Genomic DNA, 22,980 nt, shown 5'->3' with positions numbered 1-22,980 from the left:
CATTCTTTTCATGATCTACAAGCATAGAAATTTTATTACTCTCCACATAAGCAAAATTCTTCTTATTCGGAATAGTGGGAGTATCATAATAGACTCGAATACTATAAATTGTTTCCACATTAAAATAGTAATGTTCAGAAAATGGGTAACCATAATCATGACAAGTTTTATAAATATAATCATTACTACTTTTTATAGCATATGTATCATCGCAATAATTATCATAAGTAGGAGGCATGCTATCATCATTATAAATTTGTATATCTAAACTTGGGATACTAAAAATATCATCATTATTAAACATAGCATCCCACAGCTTGGTGTCGGTGTACTTGAGTAGGGGTACCCTAGTATCCCGAACTTGTGCACGTGCAGTCGCAGCATCCCGCGGCGAGGCTTGCCGGGTGACCGCCAAGGTCCTCCGTGGTTCCTTTGGAGCCACTCAAGAACAAAGTATCCAAGACAAGACCCCGGCAAGAGGAGCTTGCCGGGAAGGCCAACCAAGGAACCTCAAAACCCCGGCAAGAGGAGCTTGCCGGGAAGGCCAACCAAGGCATACCAAGAAAACTTGCCGCGATGCGCCGCGCGTCCCGGCAAGGCCCGGTGAGCGACAAGCTCCCGAACACGACAAGACGACGACCGCTGCAAGGAGCTTGCCGCGGGAAGCCCCCACTTCGTGCCCGCGCTCCAGCACACCCGCCAACGTGTCGCTCTGGGACGCTCCCAAGCACACGTGGCAGGAGGCCGTGCAGCTAGGGGTGCGAGGTGGCAAGCATGCGCTGACGAGATAACCATCGTGGCAAACGGTGGCGTCCCTAGCGGTCCCTTCCGGTACTATTTAGGCGACACAGACGGGCAATTAATGCCCTTGTCCCCTGCTGTCAGGGTTAGGTATGATAACACTGTACAAGTAGCTGTACCTACCACAGCACCTTTCCATTTTTGCCCTTTACCTCCGTTGCCACTTGTGGGTAACCCCTTGAGCATATAAAAGGAGGCCCATGTGCAACGGAGAAAAGGGTTAGCCAGTTCGAACACTCACGCTCGGTCTTGCTAGCCGCCGGTGTGTACTGTAGCACTCCGCGCTCCCGAGCTAGAAATCAATACAAAACCACAAAGTAGGAGTAGGGTTTTACGCATCCGTGCAGCCTGAACCTGGGTAAATCGCTCGCGTGCTTCGCCTCGATTTGCTCTTTGCACGACCTCCGCCCCCGCCGAACCGAAAGGGACCCGGCCCGCCGGTCCCATAGGTGCCCGTGGATTAGTACCCCGGCATGTTTGGCGCGCCAGGTAGGGGGCGTCGAAGTTGTGCGAACCAGATCCGGCGTTTTCGCGAGCTAGATCTTCATCATCTTCATCAACATGCCGCCGAAGAAGAAAGTTTCGGAGGCAGCTGCTCCGTCCGCGCCGAGCCAGCCACCGCCGGAGCAAACGGTTGGTGGGGCAGGCGCCGGCGGAAGGACCCGCGTCGACGAGGGAACTCACGGTGCTGCCAGGTCCCGGGACAAGGCTGCGCTGCCCATCGGCGGCGTAGCCGGCTCCCACAATGACCGAGCGCACTCCAAGCCCTCGGCGTCCGTGCATGCACCGCGCCCCTCTCAGGAGGCGCAGGACCGGCAGCACCATGGTACTCACGGTACCATGCGTTCGCTAGATCCAGATCGAGCTGGTGGATCTCGGAGCGCTCAGGACCACCATGCACGTCAACCTGCTGGCGCGAGCGAGGCACGGTCGCCTGGACGAGATACTGCTCCTTCTAACGTGGTTAGAAGTCCGAGCATATCCCGTTCCTCGCACCATTCGCCACCGCCACCAGCCACCGCGGCAGAAGCTCTGGCGCGAGCTCAGCTGCTCCTAGACTACCCTCCGGCGCCGGACAAGATCGACGACTGGAGGGCCACTATCCAGAGTCTCATCGGCTTCGCCAACGGCGACACTCCACGGCAGCCGAGCACGTCTCAGCCGCGGCGAGCCAGCCAGGCACGAGCCAGAGATGACAAGACTGGTGGGGGTGCGACTACCGTGCACTCTCCACCCCGAAGGCCAAGATCGCCGACTCACCGGGTCCACCTCGACAGCGACTCCACCGCGTCGTCAGATCCGCGAACTCGTCGCGATCAGCGCCAAGTTCTTCAAGAACGACAACAAGAAGACGCTCGTACTCGCATCGAGCGCCGGAGAGAAGCGCGACGTCAATCAGACCAGCGCGCTGGGCCCTCTGTTGACATGCATGCGCCAGGGGAACCAGGCGACTTGCCGTACGCGGTAGGTTGCCCTGCGTTCACTCTTGAGCTGCGGCAAGTCCAGTGGCCCAGTACGAAGAATTTCAAACCAGATGTGCCAGAGAAGTACGACGGCAAGTCGCATCCGTCGGAGTTCCTCAGCATCTACACCATCGTGGTGCAGGCTGCTGGGGGGCGTGACGACAAGATCCTTGCCAACTACTTCCCGTTGGTGCTCAAGGCCAACGTCAGGTCCTGGCTCATGGACTTGCCGGACAACTCCGTATCCTCCCGAAGCCGCCGCCAAGAAAGTCCCTAAGATCAACGCCGAAGGCGCTGAGGAGCAAGATGCTCCGGCAAGCCCTAGGGTTTGTTCCGTTGAAGCAGAAGCTCCCGACAAGTTTTGCCCCGGCAAGCTTGTCGGGGAACATCAAGCTCCGGCAGAGCCGTAGATTCTTGCCGTAGAAGCGGATGTTCCCGCAGCAGCAGAGTTGCCTTTAGTCCTTGTTGTCGAGCCACAAGCTCCAACATGGGCGCAGCAGATTGTCCGTTTCCTTCAGACAGGAGAACTCCCCGAAGAGCAAGAAGAAGCGGAAAGAGTAGCCCGGCAGTCAAGTATGTACCAGTTTGTCGACAAGACACTGTACAGAAGAAGACTCAACGGTGTGAAATTGAAGTGTATTCACCGGGAAGACGGACAAAAGCTGTTGGCAGAGATACACGGAGGCATATGTGGTCACCACATTGGCGCAAGAGCACTTGTCGGCAAAGCATTCCGGCAAGGTTTCTTCTGGCCAACAGCCCTCCAGGATGCAACTGCGCAAGTAACCAAGTGTGAAGCGTGCCAGTTCCATTCCAAGCAGATACACCAGCCAGCTCAAGTTCTCCAGACGATCCCTTTATCCTAGAAATTTTCGGTCTGGGGGCTCGACATCCTCGGCCCCTTTCCCCGAGCTATCGGGGGCTTTGAGTACTTGTACGTCGCAATCGACAAGTTCACAAAGTGGCCGGAAGTGGAACCAGTGAGGAAGGTGACCGCACAGTCAGCCGTCAAGTTCTTCAGGTCGATTGTTTGCCGCTTCGGGATCCCTAACAGGATTATCACCGACAACAGTACACAATTCACGAGCCGCACCTTCATGCAGTACGTCCAAGATCTTGGCGCCAAGGTCTGTTTCGCTTCTGTTGCTCACCCGAGAAGCAACGGTCAAGCGGAGAGGGCAAATGCTGAAGTGCTGCGCGGGCTCAAGACCAGAACTTTCGACAGGCTACACAAGTGCGAAAGAAACTGGATCGAGGAGCTACCAGTGGTTCTTTGGTCGGTCAGGACGACGCCAAATCGAGCCACTGGACAGACACCCTTCGCTCTAGTCTATGGAGCAGAGGCAGTTAGCCCCACGGAACTCGTATACGGGTCACCTCGAGTGCTCGCTTATGATGAGCTTGAGCAAGAGCAGCTGCGGCAAGATGACGCGCTGCTCCTTGAGGAAGACCGTCTCCAGGCTGCTGTGCGAGCTGCTCGCTACCAGCAAGCTCTGCGCCGCTACCATAGCCACAGAGTCAATGCCAGGAGTCTCGAGGAAGGCGACCTTGTTCTTCGGCGCGTTCAGTCCGCCAAGAATTCCAACAAGTTGACGCCGAAGTGGCAAGGCCCTTACCGGGTGAAGCGAGTCACAAGGCCTGGCGCTGTCCGCCTTGAGACCGAAGATGGCGTACCAGTGAGCAACTCTTGGAACATCGAGCATCTTCGTAAGTTTTACCCGTAAGGCGCGGTTGTCGGGCCCTGCCCGGCAACCACCCTTTTGTACAAGTCTTGCCGCTGTTGCATGTAATCCTTTGTACAAAGCCAGGCGCAGACCCTGAGCACGAGTAAATGAAGCGCTGACACCCCGGGGTTATAGCATGCATGCTAGGTCGAGTCTCGTCCTTGGTTAGGGTTGATAGTGCCTAACAGCGGCTAACCCCTAGCTTAGAGGTCGAGTGTCCGTCCCTTCGCTTTTCTTTCATTCGCAGGGCTCGCATGTCCTGGCCAGACCGCTTGAGGACGAAAAGAAGAAGAAGGACGCGCCGGCACCTGGGCCCCGGCAAGCCGGTGTTGCTGGGGGCTACGAGTACCAAGGTTCATCCACGGCAAGCCAGAGTTGCCGGGGGCTGCGATATCAGATAAGTCTTTCGTCCCTCGTCATGCATCCTCTTATGGACTGGGGAATGCGAAACCGCGTTTCTTCCCGAAAACTGCCGTGCTCCCTCAACTCTAGGCCCTGAGGCTCGTTCACGGGGCCAAGTTTGGTCGTAGTCGCAGCAGCAAAGGGATGAAACGAGGAGGCCGCACCCACCTCGTTCCCGCCTCCGTCAAAGGCGTGAGAAAGGTCGAGCGGCGTGGGAAGGCGGCAGGGCCTGTTGCCGGGAGATGAAATGTCTGTCCGAGGGATACCAAGGATTTGCTCCTTGGCGTGGGTTCAACCCGCGAGACAAATAACCCGGCAAGCATCCCCTTTTCATTAAAAAACATCCCACTCAGGTACAGTCCATAGAGGATGAAAAACATGAAGGAGAGGATTACAAGTTTTAAATGCAGCTAAGGCCCGAAGGCTTTCAAATTAAAAAGATAAGATGCCCGTAATCCCTTTCCTGTCCCTCTCTTCAGGAGGTAGGTCAAGGAGGCGAAAAGGGCAAAAGGGGCGCCTAGGCGAGCTACGGGAGCCAGAAGACACCAAGAGAACATCCCGGGGGCCGTCCGAAGGCTGGACGGTGATGGCGGCGCCGGAAGCGGGGCTCGAAGACGGGGCGGCAGGACGTCAGCACGCTGTCGAGGGCACCACGCCCTCGTACTCCGACCTGACGGCCTTGTCACCAGCCCTCTTCCCCTTCCGCAGCCTCCCTACGCCAGCCGCCCAAGGAGACGCCCCCGGGGAGTTCAAGGAGCCGGCGACACGGATGATGGGGTCACCGGTGCCGCACGAAGCGGCGCCCGACACCTAGTCGGACCCGCCATCCCGTCGCCCGCTACCCTCATCGTCGCTGTCGCTCCCCTCCTCGTCACTCTCGCTCGAGGGGGAGCCTTCACTATCGGAGGAGCTGTCCACGCAGCACTTCGCCCGAGTGCCGAAGCACCCGAAGACCTTGACGGAGAGGAGATCGCCCTCCATTAACTTAAAATGGAGGGTAAACCCCTCCATCAGGCTGTGGATACGGGCGAACGTCTTCCACCCTCGATCAAGATACATCACATTAGGGGCTGGGAATACAGCGCGGACTCGCGTGCCGCTGATCCCACAGCCCCTCATGTGCAGTCTCAGTGTCTCGGGCGGATCCAACTCCATCGCGCTTGCAAACGGAGCTGGAAGCCGGAGGCGACGACGAGGCGCCCGGCGCAGCCTGATGAAGAACTCGCAAGGGTCGTCCCCTATATGGACCGCAGTGGGGAGAGGAACCGCCGTCGGAGGCGAAGCTGGCGCACCGCCCCGTCCGCCTCTTCCCCGAGCGCCTCGACCTTGTCCTCGACCTCGTCCACGACCGCGCCCCCTCCTTCTTCCCCTTATGGCTGGCTCTGCCACCACGGGCGCGGAAGAGGGAGGGGTGCGTTGTCTGGCGGCGACCCTCGCCGCCACCGATGAAGGGCCAGGGTTCCCTTTCTCCATGACGAGTGAGAGAAAGGGGAGCAGAAGCTGAAGAAAGAAGGAGATGAGAGAGTGCGGGCTTCTGTGCTCCCCTCCCGCTCTTTATAAAGGAGCGAGGTGGGGGCTCGGCCGCCCCGCTCAGCGAACCAAGGCACGGGAAGAGCAGGGAGTTGGGGCCAACCCGCTGCCTCTGCTCATGGCGGCCCAGATTCCCACTTCCACCGTCCGCGACCCCAAGCACATGGGAGCCGCGTGGCGGGAATGCAGAACCGAGGCGACGGATGAGGCAGCCTCGCCCCACCCCGTGATCGCGGGGAGTGGACACCTCGAAAACCGCGCGCCGGCCTCGTCCAGTAAATGCACCACGCCCCCACGCCTACCTCCGTTTAGGGAGGAGGGCGTGAACCGTCACCTTCATCATGGCCTGACGCATGCTCGCGGGGCTTAGCCCCGCGCACGCCGCCCGCGTCACCCACGACGCCGCGTTTGGCGCATGCCGTTCGGGGAGGGCGCGGTGGGTACGGAGTAAGATACGGCATAACCTAGGCCGCGTGTGCCCGCGCACTGTTTTCGGCCTGGCCCAACAGCGTTCGGCACCGTGTCTGGCCCAGGCCCGGGGGCTCCTGTCGGTGTACTAGAGTAGGGGTACCCTAGTATCCCGAACTTGTGCACGGGCAGTTGCAGCATCCCGCGGCGAGGCTTGCCGGGTGACCGCCAAGGTCCTCCGTGGTTCCTTTGGAGCCACTCAAGAACAAAGTATCCAAGACAAGACCCCGGCGAGAGGAGCTTGCCGGGAAGGCCAACCAAGGCACCTCAAAACCCCGGCAAGAGGAGCTTGCCGAGAAGGCCAACCAAGGCATACCAAGAAAACTTGCCGCGACGCGCCACGCGTCCCGGCAAGGACCGGTGAGCGACAAGCTCCCGAACACGACAAGACGACAACCGCGGCAAGTTGCTTGCCACGGGAAGCCCCCACTTCGTGCCCGCGCTCCAGCACACCCGCCAACGTGTCGCTCTGGGACGCTCCCAAGCACACGTGGCAGGAGGCCGTGCAGCTAGGGGTGCGAGGTGGCAAGCATGCGCTGACGAGATAACCATTGTGGCAAACGGTGGCGTCCCTAGCGGTCCCTTCCGGTACTGTTTAGGCGACACAGACGGGCAATTAATGCCCTTGTCCCCTACCGTCAGGGTTAGGTATGATAACACTGTACAGGTAGCTGTACCTACCACAGCACCTTTCCATTTTTTCCCTTTACCTCCGTTGCCACCTGTGGGTAACCCCTTGAGCATATAAAAGGAGGCCCGTGTGCAACGGAGAAAAGGGTTAGCCAGTTCGAACACTCACGCTCGGTCTTGCTAGCCGCCGGTGTGTACTGTAGCACTCCGCGCTCCCGAGCTAGAAATCAATACAAAACCACAAAGCAGGAGTAGGGTTTTACGCATCCGTGCGGCCCGAACCTGGGTAAATCGCTCGCGTGCTTCACCTCGATTTGCTCTTTGCACGACCTCCGCCCCCGGCGAACCGAAAGGGACCCGGCCCGCCGGTGCCATAGGTGCCCGTGGATTAGTACCCCGGCACTTGGGACAAACATTAATTACAGCAAATATATTCTCAAATATGTCATCCTCATCAAACATAGCTTGCCCAAGCTTGGGCCTTTTCATATCATAAGCATAATCACTCTCATCATTAATAGTATAGATAGCACCGATAGTATAGCAATTATTATATTCTTCCAAGCAAGTACCAAAAAGATTTTCAAGATCATAAGAAGTATCATTATCTTCCCAATCATAATCATCACAACAAGCAACATGCATAACGAGATCATCATCAAGTGTATCATCTTCATTTTCATGAGGCACAACAATAATTGGAGCAACTTTATTTGGGAGAGATACCTTTTTACCTCTCTTCCTTTTTCTTTTCTTCTTCTTCACCACATCATGTGTGGGTTCAATCCTCCTTTTGGAGCTCCTTATTAATGAGATTGGTTGGATAGAAAGCTCCTCCTCGTTACCTGATTCATCATAAGAAATAATAGGAGGATATTGGGAAGTCTCTTCCCTTTCATTACTATTCTCTTCATCCTCTATTTGTTTTATTTTCTTTATGTAATTGGCAATATAAGGATTTTCAATGCAATTCACCGCAAAATACATATAAATCTTCTCTAGATCAAAACCAAGAAGTTTATCGAGATTAAATTTTGGAATACCCTCAGTTATACGTTTCATTTCTTCATAACCCAAGAGCAAACTAAGTTCATTATGATGTGCAAGGGAAATCAAGTCATCACAATTTTTGGACACGATACGGTCATGAAACAATTTGCATTTAATATTTAAATGACCATGTTCATTGCAAAGTTCGCAAGTATGGGTAAGATATCTTAAATTTTTAGCACATTCATCTAGCTCTTCTTGCAACAATTTGGTTTCTAAGTACTTATGCCTCTTGCATTATCTATCTTCCCTATTTGGTGTGTACTTGCAAACCCAGTCTACTCCACAAAAATTGACATGTTTATAGGAGGCATTTTCATCATAACTAGTGCAATCATCATTAGCATCATGGGTATTCAAAGAATTCATACTAACAACATTGCAATCATGCTCATCATTCAAAGATTTAGTGCCAAATTTTTTAATGCATTCTTCTTCTAACACTTTGGCACAATTTTCCTTTCCATCATACTCACGAAAGATATTAAAAAGGTGAAGCGTATGAGACAAACTCAATTCCATTTTTTATAGTTTTCTTTTATAAACTAAACTAGTGATAAAACAAGAAACTAAAAGACTCGATTGCAAGATCTAAAGATATACCTTCAAGCACTCACCTCCCCGGCAACGGCGCCAGAAAAGTGCTTGATGTCTACTACACAACCTTCTTCTTGTAGACGTTGTTGGGCCTGCAAGTGCAGAGGTTTGTAGGACAGTAGCAAATTTCCCTCAAGTGGATGACCTAAGGTTTATCAATCCGTAGGAGGCGTAGGATGAAGATGGCCTCTCTCAAGCAACCCTGCAACCAAATAACAAAGAGTCTCTTGTGTCCCCAACACACCCAATACAATGGTAAATTGTATAGGTGCACTAGTTCGGCGAAGAGATGGTGATACAAGTGTAATATGGATGGTAGATATAGGTTTTTGTAATCTGAAATTATAAAAACAGCAAGGTAATGAATGATAAAAGAGAGCGTAAACGGTATTGCAATGCGTGGAAATAAGGCCTAGGGTTCATACTTTCGCTAGTGTAAGTTCCCTCAACAATAATAACATAATTGGATCATATTACTATCCCTCAACATGCAACAAAGAGTCACTCCAAAGTCACTAATAGCGGAGAACAAACGAAAAGATTATGGTAGGGTACGGAACCACCTCAAAGTTATTCTTTCCAATCAATCCGTTGGGCTATTCCTATAGGTGTCACAAACAGCCCTAGAGTACGTACTAGAATAACACCTTAAGACACAAATCAACCAAAACCCTAATGTCACCTAGATACTCCAATGTCACCTCAAGTATCCGTGGGTATGATTATACGATATGCATCACACAATCTCAAATTCATCTATTCAACCAACACAAAGGACCTCAAAGAGTGCCCCGAAGTTCTACCGGAGAATCACGACGAAAACGTGTGCCAACCCCTATGCATAGGTTCATGGGCGGAACCCGCAAGTTGATCACCAAAACATACATCAAGTGAATCACATGATATCCCATTGTCACCACAGATACGCATGGCAAGACATACATCAAGTGTTCTCAAATATTTAAAGACTCAATCCGATAAGATTACTTCAAAGGGGAAACTCAATTCATTACAAGAGAGAAGAGGGGGAGGAGAAACATAAGATCCAACTATAATAGCAAAGCTCGCGATGCATCAAGATCGTGCCAAATCAAGAACACGAGAGAGAGAGAGAGATCAAACAAATAGCTACTGGTACATACCCTCAGCCCCGAGGGAGAACTACTCCCTCCTCGTCATGGAGAGCACCGGGATGATGAAGATGGCCATCGGAGAGGGATTTCCCCCTCCGGCAGGGTGCCAGAACAGGTCTAGATTGGCTTTTGGTGGCTACGGAGGCTTCTGGCGGCGGAACTCCCGATCTATTGTCTGTTCTGGAAGTTTTACGATACGTAGGTATATATGGGTGCAGGGGGTACGTCGGAGGAGCTACGGGGGCCCCACGAGGCAGGGGGCGCGCCCTAGGGGGGCGCCCCCACCATCGTGAGCACCTCCCGTATCTCCTGACATGGGGTCCAAGTCTATCTGGTGGCTTTCATTCCAAAAATAACTTCTCCAGTTGATTTCGTTCCGTTTCGACTCCGTTTGATATTCCTTTGCTTTGAAACACTGAAATAGGCATAAAACAACAAATCTGGGCTGGGCCTCCGGTTAATAGGTTAGTCCCAAAAATAATATAAAAGTGGAAAATAAAGCCCAATATTGCCCAAAACAGTAGATAATATAGCATGGAGCAATCAAAAATTATAGATACGTTGGAGACGTATCAGGCTCCTCTACTGATCATCCGGAAAAGACACATAGTAAAGACCCGAATCCTCATCGAACTCCCACTTTAGTTCGGTAGCATCCCCTGCACTGGCATCATCGACACCTGCATCTGTTGGAAGTATCTGTGAGTCTTGGGGACTCAACAATCTCATACCCTCGTGATCAAGACTATTTAAGCTTAAGGGTAGGAAAAGGGTAGTGAGGTGGAGCTGCAGCAAGCACTAGCATATATGGTGGCTAACTTATGCAAAAGAGAGCGAGAAGAAAAGCAAAGCACGGTCGAGAAGCTAATAATGATCAAGAAGTGATCCTAAGGCTACTTACGTTCAAGCATAACATGAGACCGTGTTCTCTTCCCGGACTCCGCCGAAAAGAGACCATCACGGCAACACACGCGGTTGATTCATTTTAATTAAGTTAAGTTTCAAGTTCTCTACAACCAGACATTAACAAATTCCCATCTGCCCATAACTGCGGGCATGGCTTTCGAAAGTTCAAAACCCTGCAGGGGTGTCCCAACTTAGCCCATCGCAAGCTCTCACGGTCAACGAAGGATATTCCTTCTAGCGGGAAGACCCGATCAGTCTCGGAATCCCAGTTATAAGACATTTCGACAATGGTAAAACAAGACCAGCAAAGCCGCCCGATGTGCCGACAAATCCCGATAGGAGTCGCACGTATCTCGTTCTCAGGGCACACCGGATAGGTCAAGCTACGATTAAAACCAACCCTCGAGTTGCCCCGAGGTGGCCCCACAGGTTTCCCGTTTCGGACCAACACTCAGAGGGGCACTGGCCGGGGGGGGGGGGGGGTTTAAAACAAAGATGACCCTTGAGTCTACAGAACCCAAGGGAAAGGGGTATATGGTGGTAGGTAGGCAAATGGTAAAACCAAGGTTGGGCCTTGCTGGAGGAGTTTTATTCAAGGCGAACCGTCAAGGGGTTCCCATAACACCCAACCGCGTAAGGAACACAAAATCAAGGAACATAACACCGGTATGAAGGAAACTAGGGCGGCAAGAGTGGAACAAAACACCAGGCATAAGGCTGAGCCTTCCACCCTTTACCAAGTATATAGATGCATTAAAGTAAACAAGATATAATAATGATATCCCAACAATAGCCATGTTCCAACATGGAACAAATTCCATCTTCACCTGCAACTAGCAACGCTATAAGAGGGGCTGAGCAAAGCGGTAACATAGCCAAACAACGGTTTTCTAGGAAAGGTGGGTTAGAGGCTTGACATGGCAATATGGGAGGCATGATATAGCAAGTGGTAGGTATCGCGGCATAGCAATAGAGTGAACAACTAGCAAGCAAAGATAGAAGTGATTTCGAGGGTATGGTCATCTTGCCTGCAAAGTTCTCCGAGTTGACGAAAGCTTGATCCTCGTAAGCGTACTCAATGGGTTCCTCGATCGCGAACTCGTCTCCCGGCTCTACCCAAATCAAGAACACAAGCAAAGGACCAATAATCAATCACAGTGCAATGCACAAACAACATGATGCAAAACATGGCATGATATGCGAGATGTGATATGCAATGCATATGCGTTCTCCGGAAGGGAAAGATTAAACAAGGCATCAAATTGGCAAACCAAGTGTGCCGCTAGAAAGATGAGTTGCTTTCGGTCGAAATCGATATAAAGATCACCAGAATCAGATGCACGGTTTGCAAATGGCAAGCAAAACAAGAATGGCACAATTCTGCGATTAACAACATGATGCCATCTAGAATGCAACAAGAAACTAAGCTACTGCACTCCAACATAGAAACAAAGCACTTGGAAGTGATCTAATCAAGATTCTTGACAAAAGATGAACACTGAGCTACGGCTAAATGACACAAGACTAGGTTCAACCAAGCATGGCAAAAGTGCAAAAGATATCAACATCACAGACTTAGTGGAAATACTAACATGCCAGGAATAACATCAGGAAGCAATGTTTAGAGCAAGCAAACAACATGCTACAAGAACAGATCATAGCAAACAAAGGCATGGCATGAATCTATTCAAATCCTAAAACAAAAGTCCCTTACTAACCATAAGCCAAAAAGGCACAGAAGATATGATGAAACGCATGTAAACATAGCAAGTTTCGTTAACAGATTCAGATTTAGCAGAAAAACTGGGCATGGCATAAACAGAATTATAAAGGCATCTTTGCGAACTCGATTCACTCAACACAAGGCATTGCATTACAAGATAAGCATAGCATCAGCAAGATGGCATGTTCAAGAAGCTAACCAAGGCAAGAGCAAGTTCATAGCATGCATGGATCAACTACAACATCCATGGCAAAATTGATTAACATGTAAACAATCTGCCAGGAACATTTTATAGCAAAAGTAGAGCAAGAGTAAGTCATGCTAGGGCACTCCATAAATGCAAACAGGGGCATGGATGGATAGAGCACAACCATATGTACAAATCATCCTTACTGAAGCAACTCAAATAAAGCATGTATCTCACTATAGCAACATGGTTACATGGCATCAAAATAACAGCGGGCAAAGACTTAGCCAAAATCCTGAGATCGTGAAATCAACAATATCACGAAGGCTACTTTGCATGCTTGTACTAGTCACCACATTGATCACAAAAATACACGGCATACACCCCTGTAAAGATGGCGTGGCATAGACCAAAATACATGTAGAGCTCATGCCCATAAGATGCACACAACAAATGTAGCAAAAATGAGAAATCCTCATACTCTGATAAGAATCAACACCTAGAAATTTATAGCACCTTGCATCAACGATTTGGGCATGAAGATGGACTCAAACAAGCATGTCACAATGGAACAAAATGAAGAGCACATCATGATGAACATTTCGACATATCACACACTCAAAACGGAGCTACATGCAGGAAGTTACAGCAGGTCAAAGATAGCACCCGAATGCAAAGTTTTTGGGACTTGGAGAAAAAAACGAGGTCGACCTTGTCTTCCAGATCCAGATCTGGGCGGTGGGAGTTCGCTGGAGTTGGGGCTGCGTGGGGACCGGAGAAGAGGAGGAAGGCACCGGCGGGGCGACGAGTCTCTCTCGTGGGCGCGGGTGGCGCCTGCGGGCGGCGAGCGGCGCAGGGGCCCGTTGGCGACGGCGTCCGGTGGCCTCGGGCGCGGGCCAGGAGGCGCGATGGCGAGGGCTGCTCGACAGCGGCCTATGGAGCGGCGCGTCAGGCGGAGGGCGGCGCGCATGCGCGGGCGCGGGGCGGCGCCCGATGGGCTCGGTGGGCCTGCTCCGGGCCCCGCGGGCCGCGGTGGAGGGAGGCGGCGGAGGCGACAGGTGGCGAGGCACGGTTGGCTCTAGCGGCGGTGGTGGAGACGTGGCGCGTCGTGATTCGTCGGGGTGACACGGTCGGTGGACGCGTCGCGGATGCGGACATGTCCGGCGGCACGGGGTGGAAGAAGGCTAGGGTTTCGTCCGGGATTTGGAGAGGGTTGCACATATTTATACCTAGAAGGAGTTTGGAGTGTCCAAATGGAGTGTAGTTTTCGACCACGCGATAGTGACCCGACGAGGGAGGACATGGAAGAGGTTGGATGGGTTATTGGGCCATTTTGGAGGGGTGTTGGGCTGCAACACACACGAGGCCTTTCCGGTTCCCCGGTTAACCGTTGGAGTATCAAACGGACTCCAAATGGCACGAAACTTGACAGGCGGTCTACCGGTGGTGTACCAAGGCCACTTGGCAAATATCGGTCCATTCCGAGAACGTTTAACACCCACACACGAAAAATGAAAGCGGGACGCCGGGGGACGTAGGAGTGTCGGATGGCAAAACGGACAACGGGGAAAATGCTTGGATGCATGAGACGAACACGTATGCAAATGCGATGCACATGATGACATGATATGAAATGCATGACATGAACAAAATGCAAAACGAAGACAATTCCCAACCACGAAGGGAAAATCATAACTAGGGCCCGAAACGGCAGAGTCGGAGTTACAAATCTGGTAAGTTACATCTGGGGCGTTACAACACTCCACCACTACGAAAGGATCTCGTCTCGAGATCTAGGACTTTAAGAACTCCAGATATTCGAAACGGAGGTGGTCCTTGCGTTCCCAGGTGGCTTCTCGGTCAGAATGATGTGACCACTTCACTTTCAGGAATTTGATAGACTTGTTGCGAGTCTTGCGCTCGGTTTCTTCAAGAATATAAACGGGGTGCTCATGATAAGACATGTCTTCTTGGAGATCAATCTCTTCGATGTTGATGGTGTGGTCAGGAGTCTTGAAGCACTTGCGAAGCTGTGACACGTGAAACACGTCGTGCACGTTTGCAAAGTTGGATGGAAGCTCAAGTTGATAGTCGAGGTCGCCTCTTTTGCCAATGATCTTGAAAGGACCCACGCATCTAGGGGCAAGCTTCCCTTTGATACCAAAGCGACGAGTGCCTATCATTGGAGAGATGCGGAGGTAGACATGGTCTCCGATCTCGAAAGCCAAGTCACGATGCTTGCTATCATAGTAATGTTTCTGGCGCGATTGCACGGATTTGAGATTTTCATGAATGACTTTGCACATTTCTTCAGCCTCTGTGATTAAGTCATTGCCAAGAAGTTGGCGTTCACCAGTCTCTGACCAATTAAGAGGAGTACGGCACTTTCTGCCATAGAGAATCTCGAATGGGGCCTTTCCCGAACTCGCTTGGAAGCTGTTGTTGTAGGAGAACTCGGCATATGGAAGACAATCTTCCCACTTCATACCGAAGGAAATGACACAAGCCCTGAGCATATCTTCAAGAATTTGATTGACTCGCTCGACTTGGCCACTTGTTTGAGGATGGAAGGCTGTGCTGAAGCGAATGTTGGTCCACGATCTGAAGATATGAACTGCGGAATGCCGTGCAAGGAGACAATCCTGGAGGTGTATAGCTTTGCCAACTGAGCTGCTGTGATAGATTCTTTGATAGGAAGAAAATGAGCCACTTTAGTAAGCTTGTCGATTACAACAAAGATAGCATCATTGCCACGTTTGGACTTGGGAAATCCAGTCACAAAGTCCATCTCAATATGGTCAAACTTCCATTCTGGAATGGCAAGAGGTTGGAGGAGACCAGCTGGCCGTTGGTGTTCTGCCTTCACTCTTCGGCAGACATCACATTCATTCATGAAACTAGCAATTTCTTGCTTCATTCGAGTCCACCAATACATCTGCTTGAGGTCATGGTACATCTTTGTACTTCCAGGATGAATGGATGGGAGGGAATTGTGCACCTCGTTCATGATGACTTTACGTAGATCACCCTTAGGAACTACAATTCGATCCTTGAAGAATAGAGTATCTTTGTCATCAAGGCGATAACACTTGTACTGGGGTTGGCTCTTGGCAATCCCATTTTTCACCTTCTTCACCATGGCATCAAGAAGTTGTGCCTCACGAATTTGATCTTCCAAAGTAGGAGAGACTTGGAGGTTGGCAAGAAATCCTTGAGGAACAACTTGGAGATTAAGTTTGCGGAAAGCTTCACAAAGGTCCGGTTGGAAGGGCTTGAGAATTAGGCTGTTGCAGTAAGCCTTCCTGCTCAAAGCGTCTGCAATGACATTGGCCTTGCCTGGAGTATATTCAATATTCCATTATACTCTTGAATCATTTCAACCCAACGAGTCTGCCTGAGGTTGAGGTTGGGCTGAGTGAAGATGTACTTGAGGGTCTTATGATCAGTGAAGATAAAAGAACATGGACAACTGCCGCCAACTCAAGGTCATGAGTGGGGTAGTTCTTTTCGTTGGGCTTCAAATGACAAGAGGTATAAGCCACAACTTTCTTCTCTTGCATTAACACAGCAACGAGACCTTGCAGGGAAGCATCACAGAAAACTTCGAATGGTTTGGATTCATCAGGAGGAGTCAAAACATGAGCTGTGACTAACTTCTCTTTGAGGGTGTTGAAAGAAATGTCACACTCAGGCGTCCAGACATACTTGACGTCCTTCTGGAGGAGGTTGTAAAGAGGCTTTGCAATCTTAGAGAAATTCTCAATGAATCTTCGACAACAACTTGCAAGCCCAAGGAAATACGGAGTTGCTTGACATTCTGAGGTGGTTCCCAATTCACAATTGCAGACACCTTCTCAGGATTAACAGATATACCTCTGGCGGAGATGATATGGCCAAGGTAGAGAACCTCATCGAGCCAAAACTCACACTTTGAAAACTTTGCATAGAATTGATGTTCTCCGAGTTTGTCGAGAACCAATCTCAAATGCTTGGCATGATCCTCCTTATTCTTGGAAAAGACCAAAATATCATTGAGATACACCAAGACGAAGTCATTTGTGTAAGGGTTGAAGATGAAGTTCATCATGCGAGAGGACGTTGGAGGAGCATTGACAAGGCCGAAAGACATGACAGTATATTCGTATGAACCATAGCTTGTTCTGAATGCTGTCTTGCGAATATCTTGTTCACGAATGTGAATCTGATGATAACCCATACAGAGGTCAAGCTTGGAGAATACTTGAGCACCTTTAAGTTGCTTGAATAGCTCATTGATGTTGGGAAGAGGGTACTTGTTCTTTATTGTTTTCTTGTTCAATGGGCGGTAGTCGACACAAAGTCAGTCCATGCCATCCTTCTTCTGGACAAAAAGAACACCACAACCCCATGGGGATGAACTCGGTCTGATCAGACCCAGACGCTCTTGTTCATCGAGCTGTTTCTTCAATTCCTTCAATTCCTTTAGCCCAAGCTTGTAAGGACGTTTGCAAATAGGTTCCATTCTAGGCTCAAGATCAATGACGAATTCAACTGGCCGGTGAGGAGGCATTCCTGGAATTTCTTCTGGAAAAACGTCTTGATATTCACAAACTACTGGAATCTGAGAGATGGCATCCAACTCGCCCTTCTCATTGAGAGAAAACAGTCGAATGGTATCATCCCGAGCGGCAAAGATGATCACATCCTTAGAAGAGTGTGTCAATTGAATTTGCCTGGCAGCACAATCAAGCTGAGCCTTGTGCTTAGAAAGCCAGTCCATCCTGAGAATTAGATCAATATCCGAGTCACCAAGAACAATAGGAGAAGCCATAAATTTGTAGTCGCCCATCTTGATTGACACATCAGGAGCTATCATGCTAGAGCTCAAACGTTTACCCGGAGAAATGATAACCATGGGTTTAACCAAAAGTGAAGTGTTGAAGTTATGTTTGGCAAAAAATGGTCTTGACATGAAACAATGCGATGCACCAGTATCAAAAAGAACTTTTGCAGGAAAAGAGTTAACTGGAAGGTTACCCATGATCACTTCTGAAGAGTCCTCTGCCTGAGCTGCGTTCATCATGTTGACCTTGGCATGCTTGGGATTATGCTTGACCACTGCATTGCTGGCAGATCTCACAGGAGGAGGAGGCGGAAGGCGCCTTTGGTTGAAGAATTTGTTTGCATAGTGCCCTTTCTACTGACACTTGTTGCAAGTAACCTCTGAGAGCGGACGGTGATAAGGAGGACTTGACCTTGGAGTATGAGACAGAGCTTTGTTCTGATAGCCTAGGTTGGGTGGGTGGGAAGATCCATTGCCACCTTTACTCTTCTGCTGGTAAGACTGACGGAACGGAGGAGGAGGAGGAGGAGGCAACCAGAACTTCTGCTGCTTAGCTGCCACTTGAGTTGAAGAAGACGATGGAGTTTCATCCCTGACTCTCTTCTTAGAAGCATCACAGTTGACTTGAGCGGCCTCTTGCTTTAGTGCCATGTTGTAGAATTCATCATACTTGGTCGGTGAGGGAGTCCTGGATTAGGGGTTCTACGGACAGCCGGACTATCTCCATTGGCCGGACTATTGGACTATGAAGATACAAGATTGAAGACTTCGTCTCGTGTCCAGATGGGACTCTACTTGGCGTGGAAGGCAAGCTAGGCAATACGTATATGTATATCTCCTCCTTTGTAACCGACCTTGTGTAACCCTCTCCGGTGTCTATATAAACCGAAGGGTTTTAGTCCGTAGGACAACAATCACAACATACAATCATACCATAGGCTAGCTTCTAGGGTTTAGCCTCTCTGATCTCGTGGTAGATCTACTCTTGTACTACCCATATCATCAATATTAATCAAGCAGGATGTAGGGTTTTACCTCCATCAAGAGGGCCAGAACCTGGGTAAAACATCATGTCCCCTGCCTCTTGTTACCATCCGGCCTAGACGCACAGTTCGGGACCCCCTACCCGAAATCCGCCGGTTTTGACACCGACATTGGTGCTTTCATTGAGAGTTCCGCTGTGCCGTCGCCACCAGGAAGGATTTCTCATCCCGTCTTTAAAGACGACACTATTGTTGAGGGAGCTTTGGCTATCGGCCAAACTCTCCGGCTAGGTGGTTTTCTTATGACCGCCTGTTCGGCCGCTGCGCCGACGATGACTTCTCGGGTCATCGAAAGCAATCTTCACGTCAACTCGGAAGTCGCCGAGCAGTTAGATCCAATGGAGCTCTCTTCCCTGAACGAGCTCTTGGATCGCATCGCCGCCCTGGGAGTCGCTACAGACTACGATCAGATTGGGCCTAAACCCGATCTGAGAGAGATCAACTCTCCCCAGGTCACCCATCACGTTGCAGTGGTGGAGGAACAATGCGGCAACCCTTCATCTATCTTAAGGACTAGCTATGTCCGGATTCCGGATCCCTCCAAGCCGGATACCCGCGGAGGGGACGACGTCACTCAAGGCCTGAACCTAGAATCAGGCAGCGGGCTAGATTTATCGGAAAACATCCAAGAATCCAAACTTCCGAGTTCGGAAACTCCTTAGCCCCTGACTCTCAGATTGGGTGAGGATTCGGATTCAATTCCACCCACCCACCCAAACATATGCGATCTATCCCAAACAAGGTTGTCAGAATCGCAATTTCAAATCGGATAGGAGCTCTGATGGTAGAATCATAAATCATAGAATCTTCACTACCAGGATCGTAGAAACGTAGATTTTATGAACTAAAATCGTAGAATCAGATGGGTATGTTTGGATCGTAAAGTCGTAGAATCGTATAACAGAATCGCGATTCTAACAACCTTGATCCCAAAATAGGCAAGAGCCCGAAGAAACAGTACACCATTACTGGGCCAGATTCCTCCTGGTCATGAACAGGATAAAGGACTGCCGCGAGGAAGACGCAATTTCATTCTTCTGCAATAATTGCATGGACAAGGGAATCGTCAACGCCATAAGTCGTCGCGAAATTACACGCATTGCCGACTAGGTGTCCATAGTACGAAAGTACTATGCGATGGAAAGCGCTTGGAAAGCCAAAATAAAATTTTGGGATAATCCAGCCCTGGATACAAACCCAGTCCGAAATAAAAGGATGCATTATCACAATACACCTGGGTTAACTACCAAAAAGCAAAAGCCCTCTACGGGGGAAGGAACCGTACTGGAGGGATGGCTCAACGGACCCTGCAAAATTCATAGTACAGCAGATGCAATACCAACGCACAGCCTTAGAGCATGTTGGATACTCCGGCAGGTGGCCAAAAGTGGTGAGGATCTACTCCTCCCAAAGACAACAGAGCATCATCCCGTGGACAATAATACGGTGTTAACGGTCTTTGAGACCTTCGCGTCAAATAATAGACGCAAGCGAACACTCCGCAGCATGGCCAAAATCTGCCACATAGCAGAAATATATCCTTGGAGTGACACGGCTATTACCTTCAATGCCAGTGATGAACCTAAATTCCGAAGAGCCCGAGCACCAGCCGCACTGGTCCTCAGTCCAATTGTGGACGGCTTTCGACTCACCAAGGTACTCATGGACGGCGGCAGCGGATTAAACCTCATCTATGAGGAAACTCTTCAAAAGACGGAAATAGACTGGAGCCACATTGAGCAAAGTAGCACAACCTTTAGAGGAATCATCCCCAGTCGGGAAGCACGCTGTGCTGGAAAAATCACACTAGACGTGGTATTCGGCACGCCGGATAATTACAGGTCCGAAGAAATTACATTCCAAGTGGCCCCGTTCAGCAGCGGATACCACACTCTATTAGGGCGGGAGGCATTTACAATCTTCCAAGCCATACCCCATTACGGGTACATGAAGCTCAAAATGCCCGGGCCCAACGGAATCATCACTCTTACTCTTACTAGTGATCCGGACATAGCACTCCGCGCCGAAAATAAGACAGCTGCATTGGCCCTTGAGGCACTATCCGAAGCCCTAGCGGCCGAGGAACTAACTGCACTGCGCACCACGGTGAACAGGGACGACGTGATACTCGATAAAAGATCCAAGTCCACCTCCTTTAAACCGGCGGACGGAATAGTCAAATTCCAAGTCCATCCAACGGACCCTACAAAAACAGCTTCCATCGGGGCACAATTAAACTCTGATGTCGATGCCGCACTGCGAGAGTTCCTACGCGAGAACTGGGACATTTTTGCCTGGCACCCTTCAGACATGCCAGGAATCCCACGCAGGCTGGCTGAGCACAGCCTAAATATCCTAAAAGGATTTAAGCCAGTCAAGCAGGCTCTTCAACGTTTCTCCGGACCTAAGAGACAAGCCATGGGAGAGGAACTAGCCAAGCTATTGGAGGCCGGATTCATCAGAGACATAAATCATCCGGACTGGCTAGCAAACCTGGTGATGGTACCAAAGAAGGACAAATCCTGGCGCTTGTGCGTCGATTTTAAGGACCTTAACAAGGCCTGCCCAAAGGATCCCTTCCCCCTCCCCCGTATCGATCAAATCATCGATGCTACTGCAGGACACGATTCATTGTGTTTCCTCGACGCATACTCTGGCTACCATCAAATTAAAATGGCAGAGCCAGACCAAGCCGCAAGGACATTCATCACACCATACGGCCCATTCTGCTTCAACACAATGCCCTTCGGGCTCCAAAACGCCGGCGGAACATATCAGCGCATGATTTAGACATGTCTGGCAAACCAGATCGGCAAAACAGTGGAGGCATAGGTGGATGACGTGGTCGTTAAAACCAAGCATGTCAAAATTCTAGTAGATGACTTGAGGCTCACATTCGACAACCTCTGAACTTATGACATCAAGCTCAATCCGGAAAAATGCGTTTTCGGCGAACCAGCCAGAAAGCTCCTGGGATTCATTGTCTCCAGTAGAGGTATTGAAGCTAATCCGGCCAAAATCCGAGCGTTGTCACAGTTGGCTACCCCAACAGACCTCAAACAAATACAAGAATTGACTGGATGTGTGGCGGCTCTAAGCCGCTTTATCTCCCGCTTGGGAGAAAAGGCATTACCCCTTTATCACCTCCTCCGGCGCACCGAACACTTCGAGTGGATGGACGCCGCCACGGCTGGACTCAATGAAATAAAAGCCATATTGGCAACAAACCCATTCCTAGCCGCGCCAAACATTGGCGAACCAATGCTATTATACATTGCGGCAACTCATCAAGTAGTAAGCGCAGTGCTCGTCGTCGAGCGAGAAGTGGACGGACACAAATTCCCCCTTCAAAAGCCGGTTTACTATGTGTCCACTGTCCTTACTCCATGCAAATCACGGTACCTGCATTATCAAAAGACAGCGTACGCGGTATTTATGGCATCCCGAAAGCTGCGACACTACTTTCAAGAGTGTTCGATAACGGTAGCCTCGGAAGTACCACCTAACGATATTATAAACAACCGCGACCCGACGGGCCAGATTGCCAAATGGGCCATTGAGCTCCTCCCGTTCGACATAACTTAGAAGCCACGGTGAGCTATTAAGTCGCAAGTTTTGGCTGACTTCGTCGCTGAGTGGACGGAAGCCGAACTCCCTAAAGAGTACGGCACATATTCAAACTGGATCATGCACTTCGACGGCTCCAAAATGTTGGCTGGTTTGGGGGCTGGCGTCGTTTTGACGTCCCCAACAGGAGACACCGTTCAATACGTACTACAGATAATGTATACGGACTCCAACACCGCAGCCGAATATGAGGCCCTTCTACATGGTCTCCGGATGGCAGTATCCATGGGCATTCAACACCTAGAGGTGCGCGGGGATTCGAACCTCGCGATATCCCAAATAAATGGAGACTTTGATGCCAAGGATCCGAAAATGGCAGCTTATCGCAATGCCGTCCTAAAAATGTCAGCTCGGTTCGAGGGGCTCGAATTTCACCATGTGGCTCGGGAAAACAATCAGGCGGTGGAAATCCTCGCCCGCATCAGCGCAAAATGCGACGTGGTCCCTCCCAACATATTTCTCGAAAGGCTTTTTAAGCCATCTGTAGCATGGGAAGGGGACACCGGTAACAACAGTCCGGACCCGGCCAAAATACCCGATACCGAACTCTCTGACACAATCGGAGGCTCCGCCACCGAAATAACACAATCAGCCCACGAAATAATGGCCATTATTGCCCCGTGGACAGAACCATTCCTGGCCTACCTAACTAGACAGGAACTTCCGGAGGACCAAAATGAGGCACGCTGCATAGTGCGGCGATCCAAGGCCTACATGGTCCATGAGGGAGAATTGTACAAAAAAAGCACTACCGGAGTCCTTCAAAGGTGCATCTCCGAAGAGGAAGGGCGGAACCTTTTGGCAGAAATTCACGCCGGACTCGGCGGTCATCACGCTGCAGCCTGGGCTCTTGTAAGCAAGGCCTTCCGTACAG

Source organism: Triticum urartu, chromosome 3A (assembly GCF_056163025.1).
Source record: "Triticum urartu cultivar PI428250 chromosome 3A, HENAU_Tu73, whole genome shotgun sequence".
Lineage (NCBI taxonomy): Eukaryota > Viridiplantae > Streptophyta > Magnoliopsida > Poales > Poaceae > Triticum > Triticum urartu.
This window is presented reverse-complemented; position numbering follows the sequence as displayed.